General features: G+C 47.5%; 1 protein-coding gene across 1 annotated transcript in view; it reads left to right on the forward strand.

The window, feature by feature from the left end:
- COL4A1 (collagen type IV alpha 1 chain) overlaps positions 1–18,801 on the forward strand; it is a 154,758-nt gene that overhangs the window by 66,016 nt on the left and 69,941 nt on the right. The window lies entirely within an intron of this gene.

Genomic DNA, 18,801 nt, shown 5'->3' on the forward strand with positions numbered 1-18,801 from the left:
AATGGATGGTTGTGTGGTTTTTTTTTAAAGTTTATTTTTGAAAGAGAGAGAGAGACAGAGTGTGATCTGGCAAGGGGCAGAGAGAGAGGGAGACACAGAATCCGAAGCAGGCTCCAGGCTCTGAGCTGTCAGCACAGAGCCCGACGCAGGGCTCGAACTCACAAACTGTGAGATCACAACCTGAGCCGAAGTTGGACGCTTACCTTCTTAACCAACTGAGCCACCCAGGAGCCCCAATGGATAGTTTAAAAAAAAATTTTTTTTTAACATTTATTCATTTGTTGAGAGACAGAGAGCACAAGCAGGGGAGGGGCAGAGAGAGGGGGAGAAATGGAATCCGAAGCAGGCTCCAGGCTCTGAGCTGTCAGCACAGAGCCCAACCTGGGGCTTGAACTCATGAAACGCGAGATCATGCCCTGAGCCGAAGTCGGATGCTCAACCAACTGAGCCACCCAGGTGCCCCTGGATAGTTTTTTGAACAAATGCAGTATGTGAAAATATATTGATAGCTTTCATTATCAACCATATCAACTATAATCCACCTTCATGGTCTGTTCATTTTCTTATTTGGGAAGTTTTTCTAGCTAGTTCCAGTGTGCATTTGCAAGAGTTATTTTATAGTGGGGGAAAGTATGTTCATACCACAAGGAATATCTCTCTCTCTCTGTCTCTTTCTTTTTTCTTTTGATCTAACTTGAGTTTTACACATAAGCACACTGAGCTAACAAAGACATTCTTAAAACTATAAAAAGTAGAACTTTCCTATGTCAACAAATAGGAACTGAAGGCCTGTATCAACATCACAGTGTTTTTCTTGTAACTTAAAGCATCAGGAGCTGGAGGGGAGGTGGCGGTAACGAGTCTCACTCTCAAAGAGAGCGGAGTCCATTCCCCCGACTTTCCCAATCTCCCCTCTCATCCAACAGCTGCAGACTCCGGTGGTGGCCACCCCCCCGCCCCCGCCCCACGGCTCTGCTTTTTCAGACTTCCTATTCCATGCATATGCTTTCCAGCCTGACTCATTTTCCTTTTTATCCCAAATCCACCCATTAATAACATGTAACCAGGCAGAATAATCTAGATATAGCTTTCCAGGTATTTTTGGCTGAGTTTTCCGTGACTTGAGAACAGCTACTCAGAGACTTGGTTCACTTTAGTTTGGATTTGGTTAAATATCTTTAGAGAAGGCGGGGGTCACCTCTGAGTCACGGCCAGCATCTAGCACCCAGCCCCGCAAGGAAAGGGTCTTTAAACATTTCTTTTCAAAAGTGAGCATCGAGGAAACCTTTGAGCATTGAGGGAACCCTTGAGGTGGCTGGTACACTCAGGTGAGGCCAGGTCTGTGTTTATCTCCACAAGGAAACATGCCTGCTTCCCACTTGAGCACTGGACAGTCAAAGGGAGGAGGCATCGAGGGCGAAGATGTGCCATTAGATTGTGCCCCTTTCTTGTGATGTGGTCTCAGGCGAGCCTCCCACTGAGACCATCCTGAGCCTTGAAATCAGAAAACCACAGAGCGCCCCCTTGGGGGTGGGGTGGGAAGAGTAGAATTCTCCTCTCCCCCCTTGCTGACCATCAAGAAGATTCCCAGCCAGTGGACCAGACATCTGGGATCCAGGGCCTCCGTGACCTTTCCTGGCTGGCCCTGCCCCTCAGCACCCTGTCTCTGCCCACTTGGGATTTTTTATCTTATTCCTAAAACAAGACTATTTAAAATGAAATACTTGTAAGCTGTAGGTTAAACCATTCTGAATTAATCTTTTAGAAGACTGTAATTTTCCAATGGATTCAGAAGGCCCCTTGAAATCTAGCTAAATGGTTTAGTATTATGTCTTTTCAACAAAAATTGAAGATGTGTCTTGAGCACAAATATTTCAGGCCCCACGTTTCACATAACATGACCAAGGAAGAGGTCCTTCCCCCCCGCCCCCCACGGAAAGAGGACATTTTAACCTCCACTCATTGTCTTGAAACTGATGTCGGTCAGTGTTAATGACCTGGAATACCTGAAGTGTGGTTGAGCCGGGATTTCAGACGTGGTTCCCCCTGTCATGCCCTCCCCCTCCCCTCCCCTCCCCCTCCCATCCCGAGGTCAGACAACAGAGGATTTTATTCTCAGCTGGCACGTCAGTGACAGGAATTGGTCCTTCTCCACCGCCATCGCCCCCCGCCCATTCTCAGAGTGAGGCCTGGGCATGCTAATGGGGTTTAAATGCAAAATGAGCCGAGGGTGTAGAATCACAGCCCCTAGATCTAGCAGTTCGGATCACTGGCCTGCGTTGGAGCTCCTGCCGGATGGCTTCGCTTCTCCTCTGAGTTATTTTGCTATTCTCAAATGACTGCAAGTCAGATGAATTTTGACCTGTTTTTTAAAAATAGGATAGTAGGAGCCACATAACTCTGAGACAGTTAAAGTTACCTAAGTGGGACAGAGTGTCAGCCGCCTTGGAAATGTGGAAATCGCTGTTTCTGACACATGTCTTTTCCACGTCTCCTCGAGGAAAACTTTCACATGCTGACTACTTAGAATCCACCGGCGGACCCTGGAATGTCTCCGGTCTCAGTTGCCAAACCTTTTCTGGCTAAGTCCCGTGTTCGAGGGAGATGTCATTCCTGGGCAGAATGTCTTCTATTCTCCAGTTGCCATAAGTGAGTGTCAATGTAGGGGGTCTTTGGGCATGTTCTAATCTCAGTCATCAGGCTAACCCTGGGCGTCTTGCTCTGCGTTCACGAGGCTTTCGCAGGATGTCAGGGGTCCTCGGAGATGTTTGTCTCCCCACTCCCCTGGCTGGCATGTGTATCTTCAGGTGCTTTCTCTTAGGTAATTCGGGTTTGTACCGGTGGCTTGGTGTTCCTCCGGAGGCCTCAGCCCTGTGGGAACGGTGGCTGCTTAACCTGATTAGCGTTTTGAATGCTTGCTTACTCAGAAACAGACAAAAGTTGAGCTCTTCTTTTGCTTGAGAACCTGCTTTTCGCAACTCCGTGAGATATTAGGAAAGGCAGCACATTCCGAAGAGTTACTGCTGTCTGCTTGGGAACTGGCTGTTTGTGTTTTGCCAACATAGAGCTTACAGAAGAAGTCTTTCAGATGTTTTGGCCCCGGGAGCCCCTGTTGATGTAAAGCACGCATTCTCTTCTGCGACCCCACAGCGTTCAAGACAGGGAGCTCCCCACCAAACCAGGGGTGAGAGGCGTGCAGACGAGGCGGATAGCCGAGTGGGGAGCAAGCAGCCGAATCGCAGGGGGCGCAGAGAAAACAGGTGCCCCGGTTCTCAGAAAGGAACGGCCCCATGGCCCAGAGGTGGCCCGGGGCTGCGAAAAAAGGGACCACTTCCCGGTGAAGTGCGGTGCAGACATATTCTGTGTCCACTCATGCACCTGATGTGCTTGCCTAGGGAGCAGGGTCACTCACAGGCATAAGGACACACACAGAGCTTACCCACGCTCATCTGAGAAAATGCCTCTTATGGCCAGTTGATAAGCGTGTTGTTGAAAAGGCCTGATGGTTCCTAATCGGGTGACTCTGGCAAGGGGCTTTCCCCACCACGGTCTGAAGCAGGCTCTTCATGAAACAGAATTGTGGCATTTCTGTCGCCTAACAAGAACTGTGTGGGTGTCTCCTCCGTGTACTCTACCCTGCTGATGCCTCGCTGCTTGCCAGCAGCGTGGGGAAGAAGCCCCGTGTCCTGTGGTTGCTGGGTAGACTGTGAGTCAGAGCCCCGCTCCGCACGCGGGTCCTGCACAGTGTGATGCGTCATCAGCGAGGACAGCCCCAGATCACCCGCAAAGCAGAGAACTTTGAAAATGGAATTTCTGTTGGGCTGAAATGGGTGCCTTATCTGATTTGGAAGGGTGGAGGAGTCTGGCCAATCTGGAAGGCGTTCTGTGTTGGGCCCTGGAAATCTGGGAGGAAGTTCGCGTCACTCTTCTTGCGGGACACTCTTTTCTTTTATTACGGCGGATGGTTTGGGGCTTCGCCAGCCATTTAGTTCCCATATGTGTGTCACACAGTCAATAAATATCCCACATCGGGCTGCCATATAAACCTGTCTGTCTACATCTTGACATTGAATTGTAGCGTCTGCCCATTCACAGCCGATCTCGGCAGGAGAGGAAAATCCTGGCTTTGGAATGTCAGAGCAAGGAAAAGGGTCGACGTGTATTGAACATCTATGTTGGGTCAGGCACAGTGCTGAATTTTTTAATGCTTCTTCTCCTTATATTTGTTTTATGGTTGAAGAAACCAGCGAATCCAGGGTTTCTCACTTTTGGCACTATTCACATTTTGGGTGGGCTAGTTTTTGTTGTGGGGGGTTCCTTTGCATGCAGGATATTTAGCAACATCCTTGGCCTCTGCCCACCAGATGCCACCAGCACCTTCTCCCCCATTTGTGGCAACCGGAAGGTCTCCAGGTTTGGCCAGATAGATGTTTCCACAGGGGGCGGTGGGGGGGGGGGGTGGTGTGGATGGAGGGGAAGTAAAATCGCTCTGGATTGAGAGCCACTGAACTGGCCCCATCTCTTTTAGGGAATATAAGGCAAGGCAGTGGTCAGAGCACTTCTCAGTTTCCATTGTTCAAGATAAGAGGATCTTGATCTGGGGGATCCCAAGGAGAGGAATTCGGGGTCCAGAATATTGAAGTCTTGAGCAAGCTCCCGTTGCTTTAAAACTCAGTCCACATGGGGTACGCTGCTCTCCTGGCCACCTGCCTAGGAAAGCAGACCTTCCAAAGCCTTTCTCTGGGCAGTGGTGATGGAACAGATTGCTGGAGAACCACAGAGAAATGGACGTATTCCTTTGGGGCCACGGGCAGACCTCCCAGTTCCAGTTCCAGATGAGCATCCACTGGGTTAAACAAACAAGCACAGGGAGCCACCTTGTCTGTGACACAGAGCAGGTCAGAGGTCGTGTGGCCACATCCCGAGTCCCGCTCCCCACCTGAGGAAGGTTAGGGGAAGTCCAGCCCAAATAATCAGCATTTGCTCCCATCCGGAGGATGTTCATTTCATACGGCATTCAGAATAAAGCCTTGAGGGGAAGGCGTATGGAAGGGAGGTTTCTCTGGCCAGCATTGGGACCCCTTCCTCCAGGAAGTCCTGGTGCATTCTCTGTCCTGTAGGAAATCTGTCACCCTGGTCCAAAGGGAGTGACTTTGTTATGTATTGGGCACGCCTCCTTGATTTCCCAGGAGGTAAATATGGCCACATTTCTTACACATTCTGGATGTAGTCAGAGACTAGGGTCATCAGCTTATTCATGGCCTCGTTGACATCTGGGAAGAGGCATCTTGTCTCTGTTTTCCACGGGCTGCTCAGAGTTGTGGCAATCAATCAGCACACACTTTTCAGCCGTTACTTTGCCAGGCACCTTGCGAGAGAGCAAAACAAGCATTTTCAGGGTCCTTCTCTCAAGGGCACACGGTACATAAGGAAAAAGTGTAAAGAACACGCTGATTGTAATCATGTCTGAATACAAGAGAACAGGCAACACTTTCCCGCCTTCCTGATTCTGTGTGCCCTTTTACATTGGTTTTTCTCATCGGCTCCTGTTGGCAGAGGCCTTGCTTGCTGGGGACTGGAGACACTGGCCCGCGCCCCTGACAGTGCTCAGAAATGCCTCAGGACCTCAGTCACCTTTACGGTGAAGGGTCTCAGTTTCTCACGACCACCACTGTGGGGCACGCGTTTACTAGTGTTTCCGTATTAAGTGAAATTCTTTTTTGAGACAGGGACTACATTGTGTTAGTATTTTTTGGGAATTCAACAGTCTTTAATTTATTTATATATTTCTTTCATTGGTCTTTTAATTTATTCATGGCTAATAACAGACATATTTTTAGCCATGATTTCATTACAAAATAAAAAATAATAGGGTGTTTTGTATGTTGTACTTTATATTATGACCAGTTGCCCTCTTTTCACTCTTAGCATAGAATAATAGATATATTATATGTTATCTTTCTATTATTCTTTTGTCAGGGTATTGAAAATCCCTTTCTCATAAATTAAATTATATTAACCATCATTCTAAATATTAACGGTGTCATATTTATCCCTTGTTAATGTTTTCCTCAAGTAAATGAAAGTAAATATTTTTATATAAATCTTTGAAACTAGATAAATGAACTGATTTGGACTACTAGTAATGAATTATTGATAATAACGACAATTTATTTACAAAGCACTTACTCTGTGAGAGGCATTGCATTGCATTTGGATCAGGGAGAATTTTAAAATCCAGTATATTGAAAAAAAATACATTTTTCTACTCATAAGATTTGAAATCTAATCTATAAAGTCAAAATGCAGAAGAGAGTGCTACTTACTACAAAACATTAGGAGGTTTATTTAACAAAATTGTGGTTAGCGTATTTGAAATTACTTCCAGTATTACTGAGACTGATTGGATATCTTTATTTTTATCAGTGTTTTGAGCATTTCTAAAAGGCAATGTGTAGTTTGGCCCTTCCCAAAACATGAGTCTCAGAGCATCTTGAGATGTTAATAGAGGTTTCCTTTGGGATGGAACAGGGAAAATGTTCCAAGGACAAATGAGTGTGGGGAACACTGAGTTATGGCTAAATGCTTGTTTGTTGTTTCCGGGCCAGAGCATCAGCTTTAATGACTTAGGATCTTTAATAAGTTTGTGAGCATTCAATGGGAGGCATATGACGTACCGTTCCCCGGATGTGCTCAGTCATAGACCCTTTTATCTCTCGGATGGGAGACAGCCTGTAGGGAAGAATGTTTTGTTGAATCAAAGCCTTCCTTCTGGTGTGACCTCCACCATCTACCATGTGCTGAGTGTATCTCATGCAGTTACTTACACCAGGTTACCCTCAGGAAGAGGAAGGTGGCCTTTGACTTGTGGCTTCCCAGGGCTGCTACAGGGGCACATGGAAGGCATTGTGCCCAAAAGCACTCAGGAAATTGAACATGTCACATATGTGCACGTGTCTGCTTAGCGGTAGCCGAGTTTGAAGGTTGCATGAGTACGAGGACAGGCTTTGCTGGCGGGGCCAGCTACGGGAGGGTTCCTGGACATATAGAGAGATGTGGAGACCCCTCTTCCCAGGTGGAGTCTGCAAGGCCAAAGACGCTGACCGGTTACACCTGTGCCAGAAGCTCTCCAGAGACTCAGTTAAAGAGACGTTAGGATGTTTTCAGCGCAGAACCATTGTTAGGAGGCATGTTTGTAGCTTTTGGATGCTTTTGGTGGAGGAAAAATGAGATGGGCTCACTTGGGAGGTCTGTCTGGAAATACATCCAGTTTCTAGTCAGTGTCCTGATGTCATCACCCATTTCCAGAATCCTTATCCCTTAAAACATAGGGGGAAACAATTCTCCCTTTACGCAGCCCAGATACCGCTACAGGGTTTTGTGAACTGCTCTTCCTGATGTGCATGTAATTATAGGCATTGTCCAGGCTCATCCCTGCCCCCAGCCAGCTGTCCCTGTTCTAGATATCGTAAAAGGGGAACTTCTGAGAAATGTCCTTTATTTTTGCCACAGGAGGGATCGAACACCTCAAGCGTCTACTTTAATCACTTCGGGAGCCATTGGTATTCGCTGCAGGGTCCCATGGTGTGTTCCTTCTCTTCCGGTTAGCGGATCATGTGGGCTAATACACCCTCTTTTCCTTTTCCATGTTTTCTGTGGTGTCTTGTAATGCCAAGATTTTTTCCAGATGGTTCCTATTTCCACATATTACACATGACTCATCTGGCAGAGTCCTCGTGAGAATCAACATGGGTTCCCACATTCACCTACTTTTGTCTTTTTTATAGTGCTTTGAAAACAAAGAGCTTTAAAAACTGTGTTTGAATCCCAGGGTTAAGATACTACCAGTATTCCAGAGGGGAGTCACTGAAAACGGATCCACGTTAAGTGGCTTTATCTTATTCTGCACACAAGCCCCACCATGGACGTCTCATGGATGTTTCACCACCTCAGTACCCACTGGCCCCCCCTAGCGCAGGAGGGACGCGGGCTATGCGCTCCCACCTTGCACCCCTCTGCCTGTTTCTCTCCGCTGCATAAAGTCTGCCCTTTGTCATGTGCTTCTGGGGCTTGTGAGACTCGTGATAGATGACAATCACCAAAAAAAAACCCTAAACCTACATTGTTTTTCTATTTGCACCTCTATTTGGAACACACCTCATCGAGCACAGCTTTAAAAATAGTGATTTGATCTTGTTTCCATGTTTAGAAGGAGGAGTAGGAATTAAATGTCTTGAATGCAATATTGTGTCCTGTGACTTTTAAGGCCTAGAACACCTCATGTGAGCGAGTGGACGCTGTCGTCATGATGCTGGGCCCTGATAGCCCTCGTCTTGACGACTGATGGGGAAAAATTGTTTTTTGTTTTTTGGTTTTTTTTTTTGTAAATAGGATCCTGAGGAAACATTGGTTGTCAGGAACCATAGCTTTCTATTTGAAGGAGCCAAATGAGACTGTGTGTTTTAATTCAAGATCAAAGGCAACTTAAAACAGGCCCTGATAAATGCGAACGGGGCATTTGGACTTCTGTCGCTGAACATGGAACACACGAGCACTGCGAATATGTCTCTAGATGGCACGTAATGATGTGAAGTGCTTATGGAGTGTGGGCGTGGACACGGCACCCGCAAAAATGATCTTAGCAGAACCCTCGTCCTTGTGAAGTGGTTCAGCACAATGTGCAATTAAACAAAGGAAGAATTAGTCAGCGGTAACGAGCAAAGCAGATGGCTCCAGGAAGTGGTGCCCCCGTGTCTTCTTTCCCTCTGGCAAACCCATTAGAAACGTTAAAGGTATGGCTCGAACATGTCTCCCCGGTGGCTTAGCTGCCTCCGCTGATTAACCACATGGTTTTGCAAATGCACGATGCTTATCTGGCCCAAAATTTCATTGACTCTACATTTCTTCACAGGGGAATCCAGGGAGCTAATAATGAATGAGTCTTGGCTGATTGCTACAAGGCCACCATGAACTCATTCCCAGTTAAAGCCCTTCGGTGGGGGTTCTCCTTCATTAGCACGAGGATGTGCAGACCCTGTGCTTACAGACCAGCCTCCAAAGGGATGTAAGGTGCTCCTGGTAATAAAGACAGATATGAATCTCTTACACGCATCCCATGTGATCGTGAGGTTTTATCCGGACATATTTTATGGATGTCCCATCATAGCACATGAGGGCCATATGTGAGTTCACTGATTCTAGGCAAGAAATCTGTGCTGTAAGTTGATGTGAATTTTGAGACCTTTAGGGAATGGCTATGTGCGTGATTTGGAAATGGCTTTCCCTGGAAGATTGGTTAAGGAAGTAAGTAATTAAGTCTACCCATAAGTAGATCCAGTGAGCAGTTGGAGCCAGAAAACAATGTCCACCACCCCACCCCATCCGCCTTTCATTCTGGGGGCTTCTGTTCCATTTGGCAGTGTGCCGATGGCCGGAGGCGGTGGTTAGCAGGACAGGCATGACACGGGCTCACGGCAGAGGGAAGTGTTAAACAAGCAACAGCACCAATAAGCCCTGGACTGAACACTCTGTTACCAGCTCTGGGGGAGACAGGGTTGTGAGACTGAGCCCCCCGGGGACCAGAGATGAGCTGGGGTCTCGGGTCAGGGAAAGGCAAACCCAGCTTTTCACCAGCAGGCACCTCAAATTCAGGCAGCACTCTCCGGGCACAAGGCTTAGACCCCCAGTGTTTCACATCTGCTCAGATTTGGGGTGGAAAATTGGACACTTTGGGAGACTGCCGTGGGCTACTGAACCCCCCACATCCCCATCTCATCTTCTTTCCACCTATGAGACCCCAAATCTTTAAGGGACACAGTTTCATGAAAGTGGTTTGGCCATAAGCAGAATGTGTGTCCTTCCGTGAGCCCTTGGGAGTTATTGTTTTCTTAGGCTGGGCCTCCCGCCTCGGGTCTGGTCTGTGTTTCAGGGATGAGGGTGGAAGGAGCCCAGACGAGGCTCATTCCCACACTGTCTGCTTCGTGACCCGGGAGGCCTGGGAGGCCCGGGAGGCCACGCTGTCCTGTGCACTGGGACACAGTGCTTTTTCTCCTGGTCCAGGGCGTGCTGTAAGCATCGCTGCGGAACCCTCCGGCCCTGGCCGGTGTGCTGACGGCGTTTGGTGGCTCAGGCCCAGAACGGAGGCGCCGGGTGGAGAACAGCACCTCCTTGGCGGATTCGAGACCACACAGGCTGTGCCCTGGGAGCCCAGCAGGGAGGCCACGACCCCGCAGTGTCAGGAGGGCCCCTGGGGGCGTCCTGCCTTCCGGGGCTCTGTGTCCTCTCTGGATGTGGGGTGCGTGGTTCTTTACCAGAGACGGTGACCTGGCAGCTTGTTGAATGTCTTGCCTGCCAGGGCAGAAGTGCTCTCTGGCTGCGGGAAAAGCTTCCAGTAAAAGCTAAGAATAGTATTCTGAAGTATGATTTGCAGTCATGAAGCAGAGCAGTGGACATTAGATGGCTGACCTGTGCCCAGGAACTCTGCCCCTTGGGCCCCTGTGGGTCTGGGGCCGCAAGGACAGGAGCTGAGGCCTCGCAGGGCGTGGGGCTCCCTCTGGGGGCTCTGAGCACATGACATTGTGTGTGTGGGGGCTGTGCTTTCACAACTCGCTGTGTGGGCACGAGGTGCCTCTTTTGTCTTTCTTTCTGGCAATTTGGTTCTCCCCCTCCTTCCCGCCACAGGTTTCTAGTCCTTTCCCATTGCTTCCTGCTCTTCCTGTCTGCTCACTGCCCAGGAACACCTCATTCACCTTCCCCAGCCCCATGGCACACATTCCTGGGGCCTGCCTCCTGCTTACCTCCTGTCTGTGTTCATGTGCGTGTGAGCCACATGTGCACATGCACACACACAGCACGGTGCACACGTAGGCACAAGTGCACACACAGCATGGTGCACACATGCACTCGCACACACATGCACACGCACACACATACACACATGTGCGCAGATGCATGCATGAACTCGTAGACACACATGTGCACACATGCACACATGTACACAGCGGGGCACACACGCGTGTGCACATATGTGCATACACGCACTCAGACACGTGCACACACGACACGTGTGCACACAGTGCATACATGCGTGGACACATGCACACACACATGTGCACACGTGTGCATACATGCACACACACACTGACACGTGCACACACACATATATACACATGTGCGCACATGAGGAGGATGTCTGCCAGCTGTGTGCGCCCTGTGGTCTTGTGATTGGGTGCACATTTCTCAACCAGACAGTCATTCTGTTTCCAAGGCGAAATCTCCAAAAGGAAGCACTGGCCCCTGGGCATGAAAAGACATCTGGGTCAAAACGTGGACAGGCCACCCCCGGAAATGCCAAAGGCCCCTCGGTGCTGCGCTCTTGCCGACCTTGCTGCAGTGAGCTGCCATGTGAGCAGCAGGGGCTCTGGCGTGTGGCAAACGTCAGGACGCCCGGTCAGTCCGAGAGAAGGAAGGTCAGGCCCCCAGCGGCTTGTCCCTTTACTGGCTGATGTCTCCGCCGTGCCTAATGCTTGCTCGGGGGTCTGCGGAGGAGGGGGATGGTGGCTCGGCGGCTGTATCTGGTGTAGCCTTCAGCCTGGGTGTTTCGAGCCTGCTGGTGTGAAAATGTGAGTTTCTTGAGCCCCGTTTGCCTCCGGGTTCTTCTCCCGCTGTTCCGCTTTGAAAGAGCTCGAGGTGCCCGCGTGAGAGTTCCCATGGCTCCGAAGGCCGTCTTGACTTCCTTGGTGCCTTTCCTTTCCACTTGCTAATCTGTTCGGTTCTCCGTATTTCTGAGATCTAACTTGGGGCCGGGGGCCAGTGCTTAAGTCGCGTGCGACTTTCTAGAAGACCTGCGGTGGTGGTTGTCCCTGCCTGGCAACAGTGGGTCATGCGTCCCCTCTTGCTCTGGGGTAGGTACCAAGCCCCAGGAGTGAGGAAGATCGTAATTGTGAAAACATTCCTGGCAACAGCCATTAATCTCCTTTCATACCTCACTCTCTTGCCTTGATGAAGTTGTACTCTTGCCCCAAAGGGTCTGTCTTAGAAAATTTACCATTAAAATTCCCCTCCTAGGGGGCTGTTCAGACTCTGGGGACATAGTCCCCTCTGGGTTCTCTGTCTCACTGAGGGAAACACAGTAGAACACACAGTGAAACAGGTGCCTTCCTGTGACCTTAAGGGCCATCCTACACACCAAATGATGCTTCGAGCAAAGTGACCTACTCAGGGTATGTACTTTAAAATTCCATTTATTTATTTATTTATTTATTTATTTATTTATTTATTTATTTAAATCCAAGTTAGTTAACATACAGCGTAGTCTTGGCTTCAGGAGCAGAACCCAGTGATTCATCACTTCCATACGACACCCAGGGCTCCTGCCAACAGGTGCCCTCCTCAGTGCCTGTTGCCCATCCAGCCCATCCCCCCCCACCTCTCTCCAGCAACCCTCAGTTTGTTCTCTGTGTTTAAGAGTCTCTTATGGTTTCCCTCCCTGTCTGTTTGTACCTTATTTTTCCTTCCTCCCTCCTATGCTCATCTGTTTTCTTTCTTAAATTCTACATGAGTTAGATCGTATGATATTTGTCTTTCTCTAACTGACATTTCTTTTAACATAATACATTCTAGTTCCATCCACGTTGTTGCAAATGGCAAGATTTTCTTTCTGATTGCCGAGTAATACTCCATTGTACATATGCACCGCATCTTCTTCATCCATTTGTCACTTAATGGACATCTGGGCTCCTTCCATGCTTTGGCTACTGTTAGCACTGCTGTGAACATTGGGGTGCATGTGCCCTTTCGAATCAGCATAAACTTCTGTTCTTTTAAAAAGGAATTTGTTTCGCTCCACGATGGATAGGAATGTACACATGTCATTTTCTGTCCCATTGAATGTTTTGGGACACAGCCCCCTCTCCTGAGGGTGTCCTGTGCTCCGTCATGTATTGAGTATGAGTTCTAGAAGGAGTGTAGGTAATCTCATTTCAGAAGCAAATCCTTTGTCGCTTACTCGGCAGTTAAGACATTTCAGCTGTGGTTGTTTCACTCCATCAAGAACAATGCCTGTTCCCTGATTCAGGACTGTCAATGGTGGGGGGGGGGGTGCCAGGAAGCCCAGGTGGCTCGGCCCTTAAAGAGCAAGTCCAGGGGCCCAGGAAGGCGGGTGGGCCGTGGCCCAAGCCATCCACAGACTCCTCACGAGCCCCGAAACGGGGCCAGTGCCTGTCACTGCTGTATTTGTTCTTCAGAAATTCTGCACTGCAGCAATCAACCTTGGTGTTTACACACACACAAATAGCTGTCAGATGATAGCTTTTCATCTGATTCTGACAAAAAGGGTGCTCTTTCTTCCTGTAGAGAAGCATGGAGCTTTGAACCTCTTTATTCTCTTGAAGATGCCTGGTGGGTTCCCATTGGTTAGAAATCCCCATGGGATCTCAGAAATCTTACAAAATTAGCCATTTTACATCTGGGGCAGGGACAAGGGGAGGCCACTTTAGGTGGTTGGTTGGCCAGCGTCCTCGTGTCAAGGAGAAGTCGCCTCGGTCATTGTGTGGGAGGCTGTACGTCCCCCGGAGTGCGGAGTGGAGGGGCCCTGGCAGCAGGTGTGGCCTGGCATGCCTCTTCCTGCACCCCTCCCTCCCTCTCTCCCTTTCTCTGTCACGTCTACACTCGGTGCCATCCATCCTGTAACTGATTCTTTAAAAATTTTGTTATGGAATACAAGGTAAAATGTCACACGTTGAACTCCACGATCTGTAATCTGTTTTTTTTTAATGTTTATTTACTTATTTAGAGAGAGAGTGGAGCAGGGGAAGGGCAGAGAGAGAGAGAGGGAGAGAGAGAATCCCAAGCAGGCTCCACACTGTCAGCATGGAGCCCGATGCCGGGCTCGAATCCACGAACCGTGAGGTCATGACCTGAGTCGAAATCAAGAGTTGGACACTTAACCAACTGAGCCACCTAGGCGTGCCTGTAATCTTTTTCTTTTTAAATGAGAACATTAATTTTTCCAGTTTACAAACTGTAATGCAGTTTAGGCAGATTTCTGCATCCTGTCTCCTAGCCAAAGGACATAGTATTTTAGTCTATTGGCATTAAGTAATTAGAATAAAAAAGCAAGAAACTATCTTGTAAATGCAACCTTAGAAACCTCTACAAAATATATAGAGTAAAAATGGCATTAAATAAGATTCTACTAACTTACAATTTTGCTGTGATTTGGCTATTGGGTTAAAATAATCTCCACCTTATCTTTTGGAGACAGGTTTGCCAATTCTGTTACCAATCCTGTGGTGAAGGGACCCTGCCTTTTCAGGGAAGGCTGCTTTCAAATATTTAAGACATAGTTACTTGTTGCGTTAATTCCGCACCATGGTTTTTGTATTGATGGTGCACTTGTACGCTTTTCGTAGCTATTCAGTTGTCAGATCAAAATCTTGACCCCCCAGACACCCTTCTGTATCTTGCTTAATTTCTTTCCTTGAGTGACTGTCTATGTTTTAAAAGAATTAATGGTGTTTACTGAAAATAGGCTAAAATGCAGTTAATTATTAATTCAGATGGATCTGACCCCTTTTTCCAAGTTAACGAGGGTAAGCGAGTTGTGGGTTCTGTGAAACCTCAGGCCCTCCCAGTATGGCATTGCATTATACGGGCAAAATGGAGTTGTCATGTTTCAGCCACTTTGGAACTGCTCTTATCTTTTAGATTCTGAGTATGATTAATGACGTCTTGAAATTATTGCCGCGTGCTGGGGAGAACATTGTTAGCAATGCAGCACGGCCGGGCAGCTTTGTCGGAGGATGAGGAAACAGAACACGTGTGTGTTATCGGATACTTGCGAGCAGGGCCCTGGGGCTGGTGCACGGGGTGGCTGTACAGACTCGGGCTCACTTGGGAGAATAAACAGAGTGTCCGGAGCTGGAAAAGAATGAATATCAGATGTGTTCATTGAGGAAAAATAAAAAAACCTTATGCATAAGATAAGTGAGGAATTTCTTAAAAAAAAAAAAGAAAAACAAATTGCCTTATCTTTTCAATACCCAAGAAATCTTTATTTCCCATTGTCAAATTTAGCCTCAGAAATAAGAGTGAGATAATTCATGGGTCGTGACCACTGGGAAGGGAAAAAGGCGACACTGCCTTTTCATTCTCTTTTAAAATACTCTGTGGCTTTTATAGGAAATGCAGTCGACTGGATGGGCTGAGAAATCTTGATAGTAAGTGCAAAATATGTGTATTTAAATAAACAACAGCCAGACCAGGTTGGTCCACAAATCATGGGTCCAGTGTTGAATACAGCGGGAAGTCAGGGAATACCCAACGGTGTGATCCTTTCTAGGATCCAGTGTGACTCAGTCGTCCCATCTTCTGGCCGGCCGGCCTGATTCTCAGAGAGTCTTGGGGGCTGGGGCTACAGACACAGTCTCTGGCTCCTTGGCCGGGGTTCTCCCCAATATACAGCATTATCAGTGCCCTCACTGTAGGAGGTGCCCCAAAGCAGAGCAACCATGCCTCGTGTTTCTGTCAAGTTTGGAAACCAGATTTCTAACCCTGTGTCCTCTTAGTATTATATTATTTCCTTGGAACCTTTTTTTTTTTTTAAGTTTATTTATTTATTTTAAGAAAGACAGAGACAGCATGAGTGGGGGAGGGGCAGAGCGCGAGAATCCCCAAGCAGGCTCTGCACCGTCAGCGTGAAGCCCGATGCGGGGCTCGAACCCATGAAGCTGTGAGTTCATGACCTGAGCTGAAACCAGGAGTCGGACACTCATCCCACTGAGCCCCCCCAGGTGCCCCTTTCCTTGGAATCTTTAATACTTTGTGTTCCCTGATTCACTCCTGAAATACTTAGTGAACACCTACTATGTGCTGTCTGTGCTGGGTGCTGGGGAGCAGGGACACCCGTAAAACCTACTTTTGATAGGTAGTTGCATTTAACTACATTTTTAAAGAAAAAACAGAAAAAAATTTTTTCTTAACGGACAACTAGCAATTTTTCTCAAGGTTAAACCTGACCGATACCTTGCGTGCCTTTCATGTTATTAACTATGATGATTATTGTCAGGGCATTTCTTTTGCATTTTTCATTTTTATTGTTAACACAGACCACACACATACACACACACACACAAATGCCTGACCTAGATTGTGGCACTTCCTGACTTTTATGTGTCCCGATTTTGTTCAGGATGCACGCACTTCCAGGGCTGTGTCACACACCCACATACATTTCCAGGTTCAGGTGAATAACATCCTCATTATGGTAACATGAAAACCCTCTAAGGCTGTTTAGGTTTTGTGCACTGATCGCTCTTTCTCAAGTTTGCTGACGACATGGAAGCCATCTCTCCAAATCTCAAGGTGGTTGGCGATAGTGAAAACAGAGCAAAGTATCTTCTTTAAAAAAAATGTTTATTCATTTTTGAGAGGGGGCGAGAGAGAATCCCAAGCAGGCTCCACACTGTCAGCACAGAACCTGATGAGGGGCTTGGACTCACGAACCATGAGATCATGACCTGAGCTGAAGCCGGATGCTTAACTGACTGAGCCCCCTGGGCGCCCTGCAAAGTGTCTTTTGAGAAAAAGATGTACTTTTTCTGTCCACATCCTCTAGAGCTGCTAACTCTGCTACTTCTTAATAACCTTGTTACTTTGCTGTCAATTAGTTATTTTCCTGCGGTGTTTATCCTTCTCCCAGTCTTCAAGGTATAACATAGAATTTTGATAAATCCCATGGAATGTTACAAAAAAAAAAAAAAAGAAGAAGAAGAAAAGGCACTTGTGCTGGTGAGTGGAAGCACAGCTCCTCTTAGGCAAGATTATTCCCTTACCCCAGAGTGCAGCTTTGTAAGCATTCGTTCATAAACAGAACCCCTTTGTAGGGTCTATTTCTAGCTTGGTGGCTTTGCTGCTACTGAGTTTTGCCCAGCTCTGTGCCTGTTAGACCAGCACCCCCTCCCCTCCCCGGGCCAGTGCTGAGCTGCAGCTGGATTTCGCCCTGTACTCGCTGCAGTGTGTAACATGCACAACCGTCCACAGCCACGGTGAGGGTCCGAGCCGCAATAGAGCTACCTTTTATGTCTATACTGTTTTCTGCTTTAAAACACAATCTTTAAGTCTGTGTATGACAGAACAGAAGGTAGTAGGATTAGGCACAGGCATTTACGGTTCTGATTTTCACACGAGCTCCATGTCAGTAAATCAAGAGTTTAGCAAGGGAGATGTTAATCATCTTTTTTGGAAGCCATTAAAAATTGGATGAATTTTTTGCCTTCACAAATGGCAAAGATCAGCAGAATGGATTAAATCACCTTATGTATATGTTTCCTATAAACTTGAAGAAGGGACCAAAGAAAAGCCTTTAAAGAAATTCTCCTGTCAGCCTCTACCTGTTTTATGAATGTTTTGTAAGGATTTAAAATTTTTTCCATGTGTGCTATTTTCATGCCATCATTTAGAAAGCTGAATTTACTTTTTTCCTGTATTATTGTTTGATTCAAGTACTCAGTTTACAAAATGAATGGAAGAAGCAATCTGAGAACTAGCCACCATTCTTATTACTGGTGGGTTCATCAGCACTCACCTGCCATGTTATAGCCTTCATGTTCAGGCTACTAGTCTCATATTTAATTTTAATTACATTTTTAATTCTTAAATTTTTTTTTTAAATTATTGAGAGACAGAGAGAGAGCGTGAGCAGGGGAGGGGCAGAGAGAGAGGAAGACACAGAATCCGAAGTAGGCTCCAGGCTCCGAGCTGTCAGCACAGAGCCCGACGCGGGGCTCAAACCCACAAACCGCGAGATCATGACCTGAGTGGGATGCTCAACCGACTGGGCCACCCAGGTGTCCCTACATTTTTAATTCTAAGTAAAATTCTCTCTTTTCCTGGGTATTGTATCTTTTAGGCCTTATCAAACTGACTGAATATTTAATATTAGTACATTAATATGATGAATAGTAAAAAAGGCTGAAGGCTTCAGGTTCCAGAAGGGTTTAATTTGAAGACAGCGTAGTCCCCTAGCGCCCCCTTGTGGTGGGAAGCCAGAGTTGTGAGGGTTTCTTTACACGCGCCTCTAAAAGCCCATTCCCTCTTTGTTTATTGTCTCTTAATTGAGCTGGATTAGTTAGATGCAATTGTCTTCTTCAGATCACCTGCATCTAAAAGGTCTTCCCCAGGGAAGGGATGTTTGGCTGAGATCCGGGGATGTGTCGGGTGCTGGGGGATGGTAAGGAGTGGGGTATGAATACAAACGTTTCAGATGGGAACATCCATCTCTGAGCCCCACTGGGTGCTCCCCGGAGGCGGGGACCCTGGCTGGGGAGGCAGCGGAGAACCAGGGTGTAGGCTGGAGGGGGACAAAAGTGCATGTGAGTGAAGAGCTCCTGGGTGGGGGTGGGGGGAGGCTACAGGAGAACCCATCCAGAAATTTGAACCTTCTCCTTGAAATTTGAATGAGTTAATAGAGGCCGGGAGGGACAAATGTTTCCCAGAGAACGAACGGCCTTTGGTGGCAGTTTGCTGGGAAAATGGGCATAAGCTACGGGTGAAGGTCAACTTTACCAGGAAATGTATACACGGGATTTGGCAGAATACATCCACAGCACTTGGGGAAAATGTTATCACACTGTTTCTCCTCTTCCCAGTTTGGGCAGCTGACTACTTCAGGGGAATGGCTTAAAATATTTACACTTCAAAGTATTTTGAGCAGATGCCTGCCTCAGAGGGAGACTTAACGAAAGCATGTTAGCCTGGTTTTTCAGAGAGAGTGTAAGAGACAAATTCTGAAGCACACGTTTG

This window comes from Panthera onca, chromosome A1, assembly GCF_046562875.1.
Source record: "Panthera onca isolate mPanOnc1 chromosome A1, mPanOnc1 haplotype 2, whole genome shotgun sequence".
Classification (NCBI taxonomy): domain Eukaryota; kingdom Metazoa; phylum Chordata; class Mammalia; order Carnivora; family Felidae; genus Panthera; species Panthera onca.